This window comes from Hypanus sabinus, chromosome 4 (genome assembly GCF_030144855.1).
Source record: "Hypanus sabinus isolate sHypSab1 chromosome 4, sHypSab1.hap1, whole genome shotgun sequence".
NCBI lineage: Eukaryota > Metazoa > Chordata > Chondrichthyes > Myliobatiformes > Dasyatidae > Hypanus > Hypanus sabinus.
Window position 1 is genome coordinate 109488910 of NC_082709.1, and position 13533 is coordinate 109502442.

General features: G+C 39.2%; 1 protein-coding gene across 5 annotated transcripts in view; it reads right to left on the reverse strand.

Annotated features, from left to right (window-relative positions):
• Nucleotides 1-13533, reverse strand: part of zc3h13 (zinc finger CCCH-type containing 13) — a 137545-nt gene that overhangs the window by 114878 nt on the left and 9134 nt on the right. The gene's annotated exons all lie outside the window — the stretch shown is intronic.

Here is a 13533-nt window from a genome sequence, read left to right on the forward strand (position 1 = left end):
TTTATTCTACAATCTTCACAGCCATAATATTCAAAAGGCTACAAAATCAACACAAATGCTGAAAAGTTCAACACATCTTAGATTGTCCATTCAGGGGGGCCTGACCATTATAATAAACAGCTACCCATTCAGATAACAGTTCCTCTTTAAAAATAACTTCATCAGATCAGTACCAAATTTACCCAATTTTACAAGCTTTCATTGGTCATTGTGGGGGAGATTTCTTGTCAGGCTTACATAAAAATGTTAATGGTTATATTTTAGAAACAACTTGCAAGCGTCAGTACTGGGACTGGATGTTACGTTCAGCAAATGCATGCCGCCATTGTGTCTGTGATGGCAGTAAATGCATGTGATATTGTCAATCTTGCCGATGCAGAAAATGCCTGAAAGTGAACAATGCCATTAACACCCTAGCAGTGAGGCCTTAATCACTTGGCTGCATTAGATAGGCTACACTGTACTCTTCCACTATATCAGATTCCTGAGACAGGTTATTTATTTTGTGTTCTGTCATGGGAAGAAAACTTGAAGTGCAACATCCAAAGATCCCCGGAAACCTCTAACAGCTCAAAGCGAAAAAGGAGCAATTGTGAAGGCGTGGAGAACCGCAGGGCCTTGCTTCAGAAGCTCGCAGTATCTCTATATAAGCAACAGAAGCACATCATTTCACAACCACTTATGTAGAGATATGGCGCCTCCTGAAGCAAGACCCTGAGGTTCTCCACCCACCCTATTAGCCACCTCCTGTCCTATCTGTAGAAGAGACTGTGGTTCACATATTGGCCTCATCCACAAAGCTGGAGTGGAAGCAAGTCATCTTCAATCTCAAAGGACTGCCAAAGGACTACCTATTAACAAAAAGGCAAAACAACAGGTCCACAGATATGGATACACAGTTGCATGAAAAAGTTTGTGAACCCTTTGTAATTACCCAGTTTTCTGCATTAATTACTCATAAAATGTGGTCTAATATTCATCTAAGTCACAACAATAGACAATAACAATCTGCCTAAACTAATAACACATAAACAATTGTATTTCTTCTTGTCATTACTGACTACACCATTTGAACAATCACAGTCTAGGTTCAAAATAAGTATGTGAACTTCCAGGGTAATGCTTTCTAAAAAGCTGTTTGGTGTCTGGTGTTCCAATTAGTCACGTGAGATTGGAGGTGTGGGTTGTAGAGGCGCCCTGCCTTATAAAAAAAGTCAGGTTACTGACAGAGCCTGCTCTTCTCAAGAAAGATCTCTTTATGTGCACCATGCCTCGATTAAAACAACTCTCAGAGGACCTTAGAGGAATTGTAGAGATGCATGGAGCTGGAAAAGGCTACAAAAGCATATCTAAAGACCAGATTGTTCATCAGTCCACAGTAAATCATCTGCAGATAATGGAGGAAATTCAATACTGTTGCTACTGTCCACAGGAGTGGGTGTCCTGCAAAGATAACACCAAGAGCATGACGTGCAATGCTGAAGGAGATGAAAAAGAACCCAAGGGTAACAGCAAAATACTTGCAGAAATCTCTAAAAATTTGCTAGTCTTTGTTCATGTGTCCACTATAAGAAAAACACTAAACAAGAATGGTGCTCATGGAAACCACTGTTCTCCAAAAAAAAACATTGCTGCACGTCTCAAATTTTCAAAAGACTACATAGATGTTCCAAAACACATTCCTGGGGCAATGTTCTATGGACAGATGAGACAAAAGTTGAACTTTCTGGCACAAATGCATACTGCTATGTTTGAAAGAAAAAGGGCATTGCACACCAACATCAAAACGTCATCCCAACTGTGAAGCATGGTGGAAGGAGCTAGCTTTGGGAGCTGCTTTGCTGCTTCAGGGCCTGGACAGCTTGAATTCAAAATTTTACCAAGACATTTTGCAGGAGATCACGCCACGAAAACCGGGATAAGCACCGGCCTGATGAGCCTATAAGGCTCAGGACAGACTTTAACTTAATTTTACAGAATGTCAGGGTAGCCATCCATTACCTGAAGATTAATAGAAGATGGATGATGCAACAAGACAATGACCCAAAACACAGGAGTAAATCAACAACAGAATGGCATAAAAAGAAGAAAATTTGTCCAGACCTTAACCAAATTGAGATGCTGTGGCAAGGTATCCCAGAAATATTGATGAACTGAAAAGTTAATATGGAGTAATGGTCTAAAATTCCTACAAGCTGATATGCAGGACTGGTCAACAGTTACCAGAAACGTCTGACTGAAATTATTGCTATACAAGGGAGGGTCACACCAGTTACCAAAAGCAAAGGTTCACATACTTTTTCCAACAAATACATGTAATGTTGGATCATTTTTCTCAGTAAATAAAGGAACAAGTATAATGTTTTGTATTATATATTTAATTGGGTTCTCTTTCTGCAGAAATAGGGAAAATTCTACAGGGCTCACAAACTTTCTAGCACCACTGTAACACTGCTTGTAAAGGAAGGTCAATAAAGGTATGCCTGTTTTGTTGGAGTGCAGGATATGAAACTAAACTTAACACTTCTACATAACAAAAATCTATTAGGATTTGTCTTGAAATTATTTATTGATCACAGATTATAAATGATTTATATTGGCCTCAGCTCCACTTCAGTGCCATTCCCGTAACTCTCAGTTCCTCTAATATTCAAATATTTAATCTTCAACTTAAAAAGTTATTTTATTATATGACCTCCACCACCCTTTGGGGGCAGACATTTCCAGATATTCTATACACCTCAGTTTTACAGAAATGGATCCTGATATTCACCTCCCCCAGCCCCCCACCTTCCACCAACTCCCCAGTCATCACAGACTCACCTTCAGGTGAGAAGGGCTCTGGGAAACTCAGACATGGCAAAGCATTGGGACCGAATGGTGTGAACCCCAAGGTCCTGAAGGAGTGTGCTGAGCAGCTGTGTGGAGTTCTCCTCACCCTGGAAAGGGTCCCGACTGTGTGGAAAACATCATGTGTGGTTCCAATACCCAAGGAGGGTCTTGAATGACTACCATCCAGTGGTCCTGACGTCACACAACATGAAGACCCTAGAGAGGCTGGTCCTGACTCACCTCCGAGCCCTGGTCAGGTCAGCTCACCAGTTTGCCTACCAGGAGCACACTGGAGTTGGCGATACTGTCATTTACCTGCTGAACAGAGCCTACTCCCATTTGGATAAACAAGGCAGCACTGTGAGGATCATGTTTTTTTTAATTTCTCAAGTGCCTTCAATTCCATGCAGCCCTCATTGCTGGGGGAAAAAGCTCCATTCAATGCAAGTTGGCACTTCCATTGTATCCTGGATAATGAACTACCTGACTGGCAGACCACAGTTTGTGTGACTTCAGGGCTGTGTGTCAGACATGGTTATAAGCAGCACCAGGGCCCCACAGGGGACTGTATTGGCTCCCTTCCTGTTTACCCTGTATACCTCGAACTTTTGATACAACACTGAGTCATGTCATCTGCAGAAATTCTCTGATGACTCAGCAATAGTTGGGTGTATAAAGGGCAGATGGAAGGATGAATACAGGACCCAGGTGGAGGACTGCCAAACGGTGCAAGTTGAATCATCTGCAGTTCAACATCAGTAAGACAAAGGAGATGATGATGAACTTCAGGAAGATCAAGCCTGTACTGCTCCTTGTTACTACTGATGGTGAGGATGTGAATGTAGTGAAGACCTACAAGTACCTGGGGGTACACCTAGATGACAGACTTGAGTGCAGCACCAACATAGAGGCTATGTACAAGAAGAGCCAGAGTCACCTCTACTTCTTCAGGAGACTGAGGTCCTTTGGAATATGCAGGCCTCTCCTTCATACGTTCTACCAGTCTGTTGTCACCACTACAATCTTCTATGCAGTAGCGTGCTGCAGCACTGGCATCAACATGGGTGATGCCAACAGACTCAATAAACTGATTAGAAAGGCTGGCTTTGTTATAGGAGCCAAACTGGGCACACTGGAGGCTGGTGTAGAACAAAGAATCCTACCGAAAATCCTGGCAATTCTGGACAAACTTTTTCATCCTTTGTCTGCCACCTTGGCTGAACGGAGGAGCACTTTTAGTAATAGACTCAGACAACCACACTGCTCCAAAGAGTGCTATGCCATTAAGCTCCATAATGAGCCAACCTGCTGAGGAAGGTTGATGACCCCCCTCTCCTGTTACGACAATTTGAGGTAACTTATTCTTTATTCTTTCTCACTTCTCTTCTAATATTTGTATATCTATGCATTTGTAAGTCACTTTCCTTCTTCTAAGTGTCAAGGAATATAGACTAAAACTGACTCCAGGGGTTGAGTCTGTCTCCATGTATGTATTTTATCATTTGAGCATTGTATATTCAGTACTTCTTGCAAATTAAGTTTCATTCTGTAAACAAAGAACTGTAACATCATTTGAGTGTAGATGACAGTTGACCTCTGGGGGTCAGATATGCTTCCAGATTCTAATGTTGGTTCAATTTGAGAAGGGCCTATGTGGTGTGGAGGATTGAGGAGGATGGGTGAGGGTGTGGGAGAAGAAAGCTAAACATCAATGCAAAGCCTCTAGTTCAGCAGCTTGTGCACTCATATCGCATTCAAGAGATGCTGGCACAAAACTGATAATCCAACATGGTATTAAAGGACCATTGAAATCCTGTAACATTAAACCAAGGGCTTATTTGCTCTTTCAAGAAAATGTAAAAGATTTCATGGTTCAATTTCAAAGAGGAATAGGGTTCTGGGCAACATAGCACATGGAACCTTACAAAACAGCACAGTACAGTACCGACTCTTTGGCTCTTGATGATGTGCTCACCTTTTAACCTACTCTATGATTAATCTAACGCTTCACTCCTATATAGCCTTCCATTTTCTCTCTAAATGTTTCTTAAATGTCTCTAATGTATTTGACTTTACCACCACTGCAGCAGCAGCATGTTCCATGCACCCACCACTCTGTGTGAAAAGTTATCTCTGACATCTCCCCCATCCTTTTTTCAAATCACCTTAACTTTATGCCATATATAAGCCATATATGTTAATATATGTTTCACTCTGGGAAAAAGCCTCTGGCTGTCCACTCGATCTCTGCCTCTTATCACCTTGTACACCTCTATCAAGTCACTTTTAATCTTCCCTTTGCTCCAAAGAGAAAAGCCCCAGTTTGTTCAACCTATCCTCACTAATCCTGGCAGCATCTGGAAACCTCTCTAAGGCTTCCTATAATGAAGCAACCAGAACTGAACTCAATATTCCAAGTGTGGTCTAACCAGGGCTTTATAGAGCGGCAACAGTACCTACGGCTCTTGAACTAAACTGGTCAACTAATGAAGGCCAACACGCCATCTGCATTTTTAACAACTCTTTCAACTTGTGTGACAACTTTGAGGAGTTAATGGACATAGATCCCAAGAAATCTCTGTTCTTTCATGCTGCTAAGAATCTTGTCATTAACCTTGTATTCTGGCTTCCAATTCAACCTTCCAAAGTGAATCACTTCACACTTTTCTGGGTTGAATTCCATTTGTCACCTCTTAGCCCAGTTCTGTATCCTGCCAATGTCCTATTGTAACTTATGACAACTTTCTACAATATCCACATCACAAAACTTCTGTGTCTTTTCCAAACTATCTAACACTCCCTTCCACTTCCTCATCTATGGGATTTATAAAATTCGCAAAGAGCAAGGGACCAAGACAGATCCCTGCAGAACAGCACACAGTTCACAGGCCTCCAGGCAGAATATACTCCATCTACAACCCACCCCCTCCCCGCCACCTTTTATAGGTAAGTCAATTCAGAATCCATGCAGCCAGTTTTCCCTGGATCCCATGCATGCTGACTTTCTGAATGAACCGACCATGGGGAACCTGTCAAGCACCTTACTGAAATCCATATACACCACATTCATTGCTCTACCTTCATCAATGTGCTTTGTTACATCTTTGAAGAATTCAATCAGGCTCATTAGTGACTCCTCACAAAGCTATGTTCACTATCCCTGATCAGACTACGCTTCTACAAATGATCATAGATCCTGTCTTTAACAAAATTCTCCAGTAATTTGCCCATCACTGAAGTAAGACTCATTCATATATAATTCCCAGGGTTATCACTACAGCCTTGCATGAACAAGGGAATAACATTTGCCACTCTCTAATCATCTGTGGCCAGTAAGGATGCAAAGGTTAATGCCAAAGATGCAGCAACCTCTTCCCTCACTTCCCGTGGTAACCTGGGGTTTATCTCATCTGGCCCCAGGGGCTTATCTATCCTAATGTTTTTTAAAGGTTCCTGTACATCCTCTTTTTAATTTCAACATGGTCTAGCATTTCAGTCTGCCTTAAGTTGGCCTCACCAACATCAAGGTCCCTTTTAATGGTGAATCCTGAAGCCAACTATTCATTAAGGACTTTCTCTAGTTTCTCCGACTCCAGGTACATTTTCCTTTTCTATCCCTGATTGGTTCTCTCCTCATTCTTGTTTTCCTTCTGTTCTTTATATATGTGTAGAATGCCTTAGTATTTTCCTTAATCCCACTCACCAAGGCCTTCTCATGCCCCCTTCTAGCTCTCTTAAGTCCTGGCTACTTTGTAACTCTCAGGAGCCCTCTCTGATCTTTGCTTCCTGAAATCTTTCACCCAACATCATTGTAATAGTTTATCTGTTGATAACTGTGCTGTTTTTAGAAACTAGCTCACATATTTTCTACAATAGTGATGACAAGTACAAGAAATATTGACTGACCTCTTGGCCCTTCAAGTGTGTTCTGCTATCCTTCATTCATTTTTTTCCACCTTAACTCCAATTTACCACCGATTGATCTCAGCCTTAAATATAACTAAACTGGAATTCCTAAGATTCCCAAACCTCTAAGTGAAGAAATTTCTAGTGCTCAACTCGCCAGCTAAAGGGAACAATTTTTAAAACTGCCTGTCAAGGCTCTTTAGAATCTTACACAGGTTTCAATTAGTTCTAATCTCCAGTGATTGTCAGTTCATTCTTCACACTTTCATCACAAATCAATCCTGTCATCAAAGATATCAATTTAGTAAATCTTTGCAGAGTGCTATAAAGAGATTTTGTCTCTTTTTTAAGATATAGATACTGCACACGAAGGGCAAAAAATTGTATGTTCATCTCTAATTGCCTCATGAACTGATGAACAATTTTAAGTTAAGACTTGAGCATACTGATGCACTAGTCACACTCAGGTTTGATCAGTAAGGGCAGAGAAATCTTTCAAAAGTGATCAGTGAATCATAGTAAGTTTATGATAATACCATTGCCAAAATTACATTTTCACAATAAGTTGTTTATTTACAGTGCTATGCAAAAGTCTTAGGCACCCTAGATTCTAAATGATTTTAGATGATAGAGCCCTGATCTCAACATCATCGAAACTGTCTGGGATTACTTGGAGAGACAGAAACTAGCAAAAAAGCCAAAGTCTGTAGAAGAACTGTGGCAAGTTCTCTAAGATGTTTGGAACAACCTACCAGTCGACTTTCGTATAAAACTGCACAACAGTGTACATAAGAGAATTGATGCAGTTTTAAAGGCAAAGGATGGTCACACCAAATATTGATTTGATTTCATTTTTTTTTACTGTTTACTGCTCTTCATAGTAATTGTTTTGATATTTAGAAACTTTTCATTTGATTATTTTGAAAGCATCTTTGCTTTACAGATTTTTAAGACTTCTGCACAGTGTTATACTTTAATTCAAATTCTTATCCACAACTGTGGTAGTGTGATTTGTATTCATAGCTCTAGGTTTCCAACCACAAATCTAGTAATTTAACCACAACACTATATACCACCAAGTATATCTTTACTGAAATAATAAACCCTGAACTATTGTAACGAGACTCCATTATTATTTTATTGATGCAATTTGCACTCCAACTGGCTTGCATACTAACTTTCTGTAAGTCAGGAAACAGCTGAAGGAGCTCAGTAGATCAGGAGGCATATTTGGAGGCAAAGGGATGGTCAACATTTGGATCAAGACCTTGCCTCAATCCAAATTTGTTTCTCTTTCACTTGTCTACACAGTATTCCACATGCCACCTTCTTATCTGTATCTCTTTGCACACCAGATGGTTTACTTTCCCTTCCACAGTTATTCACAAATTTGGTTGCAATACACTCAATGCTTGATAACTCCAAGGTCATTAATATAAACTAAAAACAAGCAAGGATCACTTAGGCATTCCACTAACCCCTCAACTGGAACATGACTATTTCTACTCTGTTGGCTAGCCAAACCTTGTCAGTGCTAATGTATCATCCCAAATCCCAGAACATCTTAGTTTGTGTCACCTCAAGAAGCAGACCCTGAAAATCAAAATACTTTATCCTCCGGTTCCCCGTTAACAATGCTCCTAGTTACATCCTGATAAAATTCCAAGTGGCCAAACATAATTTGTCTTGTAAATAATCACAATGTACAAGGCAAGTAATGTCTAATCATGTTATTCCATTCTAAATGTCCTGCTAAGGCTTTCTTAATAATAGACTTCGCACTTTCAAACAACTCAGACTAAGCATTCTCCCGTATTCTTAAGTAGCCCTGCATCATTTGCTGTTTTGCAACTGTGGAGACTTTAATTGATTTTCAATTCTAGAGCATTGTAGCCATCTCTTTGAGAAATTAGAATACAAATCAGTAAGAATACAGGTTTTTTAGGAGAGTAATGGAGAGAAAGATCAGTCCTTTCTTTGGTTCTTCACTATATCTGGGATGGTCCTTTGTGAAGCCAGGCACGGAGTATTTGATTAATGTATCAGGTTTCAATCTTTGAAATACTTCAACCGTTTAGCCTTACACTTTCACTTTGTAATGATAGGATGAAACAATTTCCGATTGAACTTTTATTTCCCCTCCCCATGGAATATCACTTTGTTCAGTGTTTTAATTTAAATTTGTATCACTGCTTATCTCTGATATACTGTTCAATCTAATTATCCAATCTATTCTAACTGTTTCATCTTTTAAACCGATGTAATTAGTACATTCTTTGTCACAAGGCCTATGCCAGTTTCTAAATGGTGCATTACACCATAATTACGATTACCAAATTCCTTGTCCATTAAAAAGGCACACATTTTTATTGCTTTCCCTCATTAATATTTCATGCTTTAATGGATTAAAAATCAAATTTACTATATTTCAAGTTATATCTTGAATCTGGCATATTTGCCAATCTTCATCTCATGGTTTTAATCATATGAATACAGCTAATTACCTTTATTGTTGAAAAGTTAATCATGCTGAAAAGTTAATCATGCACTTTGCCACTTGATTTACAAGAGAATTTTAAAAATGTGATTGGTTACTTTGTCAACTTGATGAGAGCTTGAAACAGTTACGTTACGTTCACAAACTGAACTGCTTACATCAGTACAAATGCCTAGTTGAGAAAGTAAAACAAAGTGGTCTCGACAATTGTATTAAAAGCAAGAGGATAGTGAGGGATAAAACTGGCCCCTTAGAAAATCAGAGTGGTCAGCTATGTGTGGAGCCGAGGGAGATGGGAGAGATTTTGAACAAGTTCTTCTCTTCAGTATTCACTAAGGAGAAAGATATTGAATTGTGTAAGGTGTGGGAAACAAGTAAGGAAGTCATGGAACCTATGATGATTAAAGAGGTGGAAGTACTGGCGCTTTTAAGAAATTTAAAAGTGGATAAATCTCCGGGTCCTGACAGGATATTCCCCAGGATCTTGAGGGAAGTTTGTGTAGAAATAGCAGGAGCTCTGACGGAGATCTTTAAGATGTCATTAGAAACGGGGATTGTGCCGGAGGATTGGCGTATTGCTCATATGGTTCCATTGTTTAAAAAGGGTTCTAGAAGTAAGCCTAGCAATTATAGACCTGTCAGTTTGACATCAGTGGTGGGTAAATTAATGGAAAGTATTCTTAGAGATAGTATTAATAATTATCTGGATAGACAGGATCTGATTAGGAGTAGCCAGCATGGATTTGTGCGTGGAAGGTCATGTTTGACAAACCTTATTGAATTTTTTGAAGAAGTTCCGAGGAATGTTGACGAGGGTAAGGCAGTGGATGTAGTCTGTATGGACTTCAGCAAAGCCTTTGACAAAGTTCCACATGAAAGGTTAGTTAAGAAGGTTCAGTCGTTAGGTATTAATGCTGGAGTAATAAAATGGATTCAACAGTGGCTAGATGGGAGATGCCAGAGAGTAGTGGTGGATAATTGTTTATCGGGATGGAGGCCAGTGACTAGCGGGGTGCCTCAGGGATCTATTTTGGGTCCAATGTTGTTTGTAATATACATAAATGATCTGGATGATGGGGTGGTAAATTGGATTAGTCAGTATGCCGATGATACTAAGGTAGGAGGTGTTGTGGATAATGAGGTGGGTTTTCAAAGCTTGCAGGGAGATTTATGCCGGTTAGAAGAATGGGCTGAACGTTGACAGATGGAGTTTAATGCTGAGAAGTGTGAGGTTCTACATTTTGGCAGGAATAATCCAAATAGAACATGCAGGGTAAATGGTTGGGCATTGAGGAATGTAGAGGAACAGAGAGATCTAGGAATAACAGTGCATAGTTCCCTGAAGGTGGAGTCTCATGTAGATAGGGTGGTGAAGAAGGCTTTTGGAATGCTGGCCTTTATAAATCAAAGCATTGAGTACAGAAGTTGGAATGTAATGTTAAAATTGTACAAGGCATTGGTAAGGCCAAATTTAGAATATTGTGAGCAGTTCTGGTCACCGAATTATGGGAAAGATATCAATAAATTAGAGAGAGTGCAGAGACGATTTACTAGTATGTTACCTGGATTTCAGCACTTAAGTTACAGAGAAAGGTTGAACAAGTTAGATCTCTATTCATTGGAGTGTAGAAGGTTGAGGGGGGATTTGATCGAGGTATTTAAAATTTTGAGAGGGATAGATAGAGTTGACGTGAATAGGCTGTTTCCATTGAGAGTAGGGGAGATTCAAACGAGAGGGCATGATTTGAGAGTTAGGGGGCAGAAGCTTAAGGGAAATACGAGGGGGTATTTCTTTACTCAGAGAGTGATAGCTGTGTGGAATGAGCTTCCTGTAGAAGTAGTAGAGGCCAGTTCAGTTGTGTCATTTAAGGTAAAATTGGATAGGTATATGGACAGGAAAGGAGTGGAGGGTTATGGGCTGAGTGCGGGTTGGTGGGACTAGGTGAGATTAAGAGTTCGGCATGGACTAGGAGGGCCGAGATGGCCTGTTTCCATGCTGTGATTGTTATATGGTTATATGGTTTGACATTGTGCACTTAGAGCAACAAAGGCAAAGCTCTGGTAATGAGTTTTGTCAGTAGTGGTAATAATCATAAAGCCAGATTTAAGAGCCTCATACATGACTTATGCTACCACTTTATTAATGTGCACTGGTTCAATTTTTCCAAAAGTAAAATTTAACTCAGCTATTCAGGCTAGACAGTCCCAGGCCTAGTTTTTGATCTGCACTGATCTAATAGACCTTAGCATTCTTGAAGCAGAAAGGTATGGGAGTCAGTTTGAAAGTTGTCTCGATTAATATCCAGTGATCTCTGCAGCAAAGTGAACACTAAGTCACCGAGTGCAGCATTACATTTTACTGTAATCAGCTTTCTACCATTAGTCATAATCCAGGCTTGTACCTGAAAAATAGATATTTCAGCAATCACAGCACTAGAAACAAAAGTGAAGAAAATGAGATTCAAGGGCAAGGGGGAAGAATCTGGGTTGAAGTTCAATTTCCTGATAATATATCAGCAGCAATGTCATAAAATCTGCACTTGGAGAATGGCAGCATCATGTTTTTTGCACTTTGTTACAAAAATTGTAGTATTCTACTTCTTTTTCCAAGACAACTGAACGTTCCCATACCTCACTGAAATATTGTGATATGAACATGCATGCATTTCAATCAGTACTTAATGAATGAACAAAGTATTTGTCATTCTGAGTCTGTATGGGACTACATTTCTACTGATGGAATGTAGCCCTATACATTACTTAGCTTTGTTTTGTGCCATTCATCCTACACAAAAATATTATCGATTGCAGTCAGAGCTAAGGTTAGGGCTAAGGTCAAGTAGGTCTTGCAACCTACTTGAACTTGGAAGCACCCAGTTAAATTTTACCACTGAATTGCCATCATTTGTACCCAAAGAAATCAAAATTCTGTGATGTTCTAAACTGGGATCATGCGTGATTAATTTGAACTTTACCCACTCATGGTACTTTTCAATATTGTGTCAGTATTGAAGATATGTTGAGAAAAATCAATTTCTTCTCATGCAACATTCCTTACTTAGTATTCACCATGTGCTGATTGAAAACTGCTTTGACTAATTTGATGGCTTCAGTGGATACCATGACAGAATTAAAACATATTTATTTCAATAAATGCTTTCAAGAAGTATTTAAGAATGATGTCTTATTATCATGAACACTATCCACAACTACTCAACCAGCCTTTCACATAAGTAGTTTGTGTGCAGAGTTTGGATGGCATTATTCAAATTTACAATCAACAAGAGATTAAAATTTTCTTTCTTTATCAAACTGAAAAGCAAGCTCTCCAACTCAAAAGGTAAAAGAGTACACAAGATTGTTATCAAGGTTACATTTGTCAAAACTATGAATCAAGTTCTATTCTTTATTTGCATAAAAGTCTGGAACATGATAGATTCCTTTTGTTCTCTCAGAAAAATAGTTCCAAAATATTAATTACAAACCTCTGCAACAGAACAAAACAAAGGATATAATTATTTTGTAGATCAGTATGTGAAGAAACTCATTCACTTACAAAATACAGCATATTAAAGAGAGCTGAACCTTTCAATGACTGGCAAACCACACAAGTTCACCATTCACCTGTCTACAATCTTTTCCCTTCATGCAGATGGCCACAACTTCCTATAGGAAAGCTGGCTCTCAGTTGCCTGGTGAGACCAGAAGCAGAGATACCTTGTGTTGTATTCAGCTCACCTGTCAGTTGACAGCCAGCATTTCAGTGGGAGACATTGCTCCAAAATGGTCTTAACAGCTGGTAAAAGCACATTTCAGACTAAAATTTACGCTGTTATTGAGTTTAGATGTTTGAGACAAACTTTGAGATTAATAAGCATGCAACAACTCAAAAACTATAATTCATTTAAATAATTTTGAAAAAAATAAACAACATAATAGTAGAACAACTAAAACATTTAAGTCTACTTAAGTCAACTCAATAATACCAAATAAGAAGGAAGTCAACTTGTATTTGCAGCCATTTCTTCCCATTGAAACCTATGGGCCTGTTGGACTTAGGAATAGGTGTCTAGAATTGTTGAACAGCAGAGCAGAAAGGCAGGATTTCAGTCTAAATTCAGAGTTCAGTTTTTCTAACCAGCTTCAAGTAGAAATGCCAGATTTTAAATGAAATATTCACCCCCATTATCTTATTTTTTCATCATGCTACAGGCATATCACCATGAAGGTGCTCTCAGAACCAAGGAACAACAAAACATTTACTTTTAGTATGGTGAATTGTAATATTTTACCAAAAT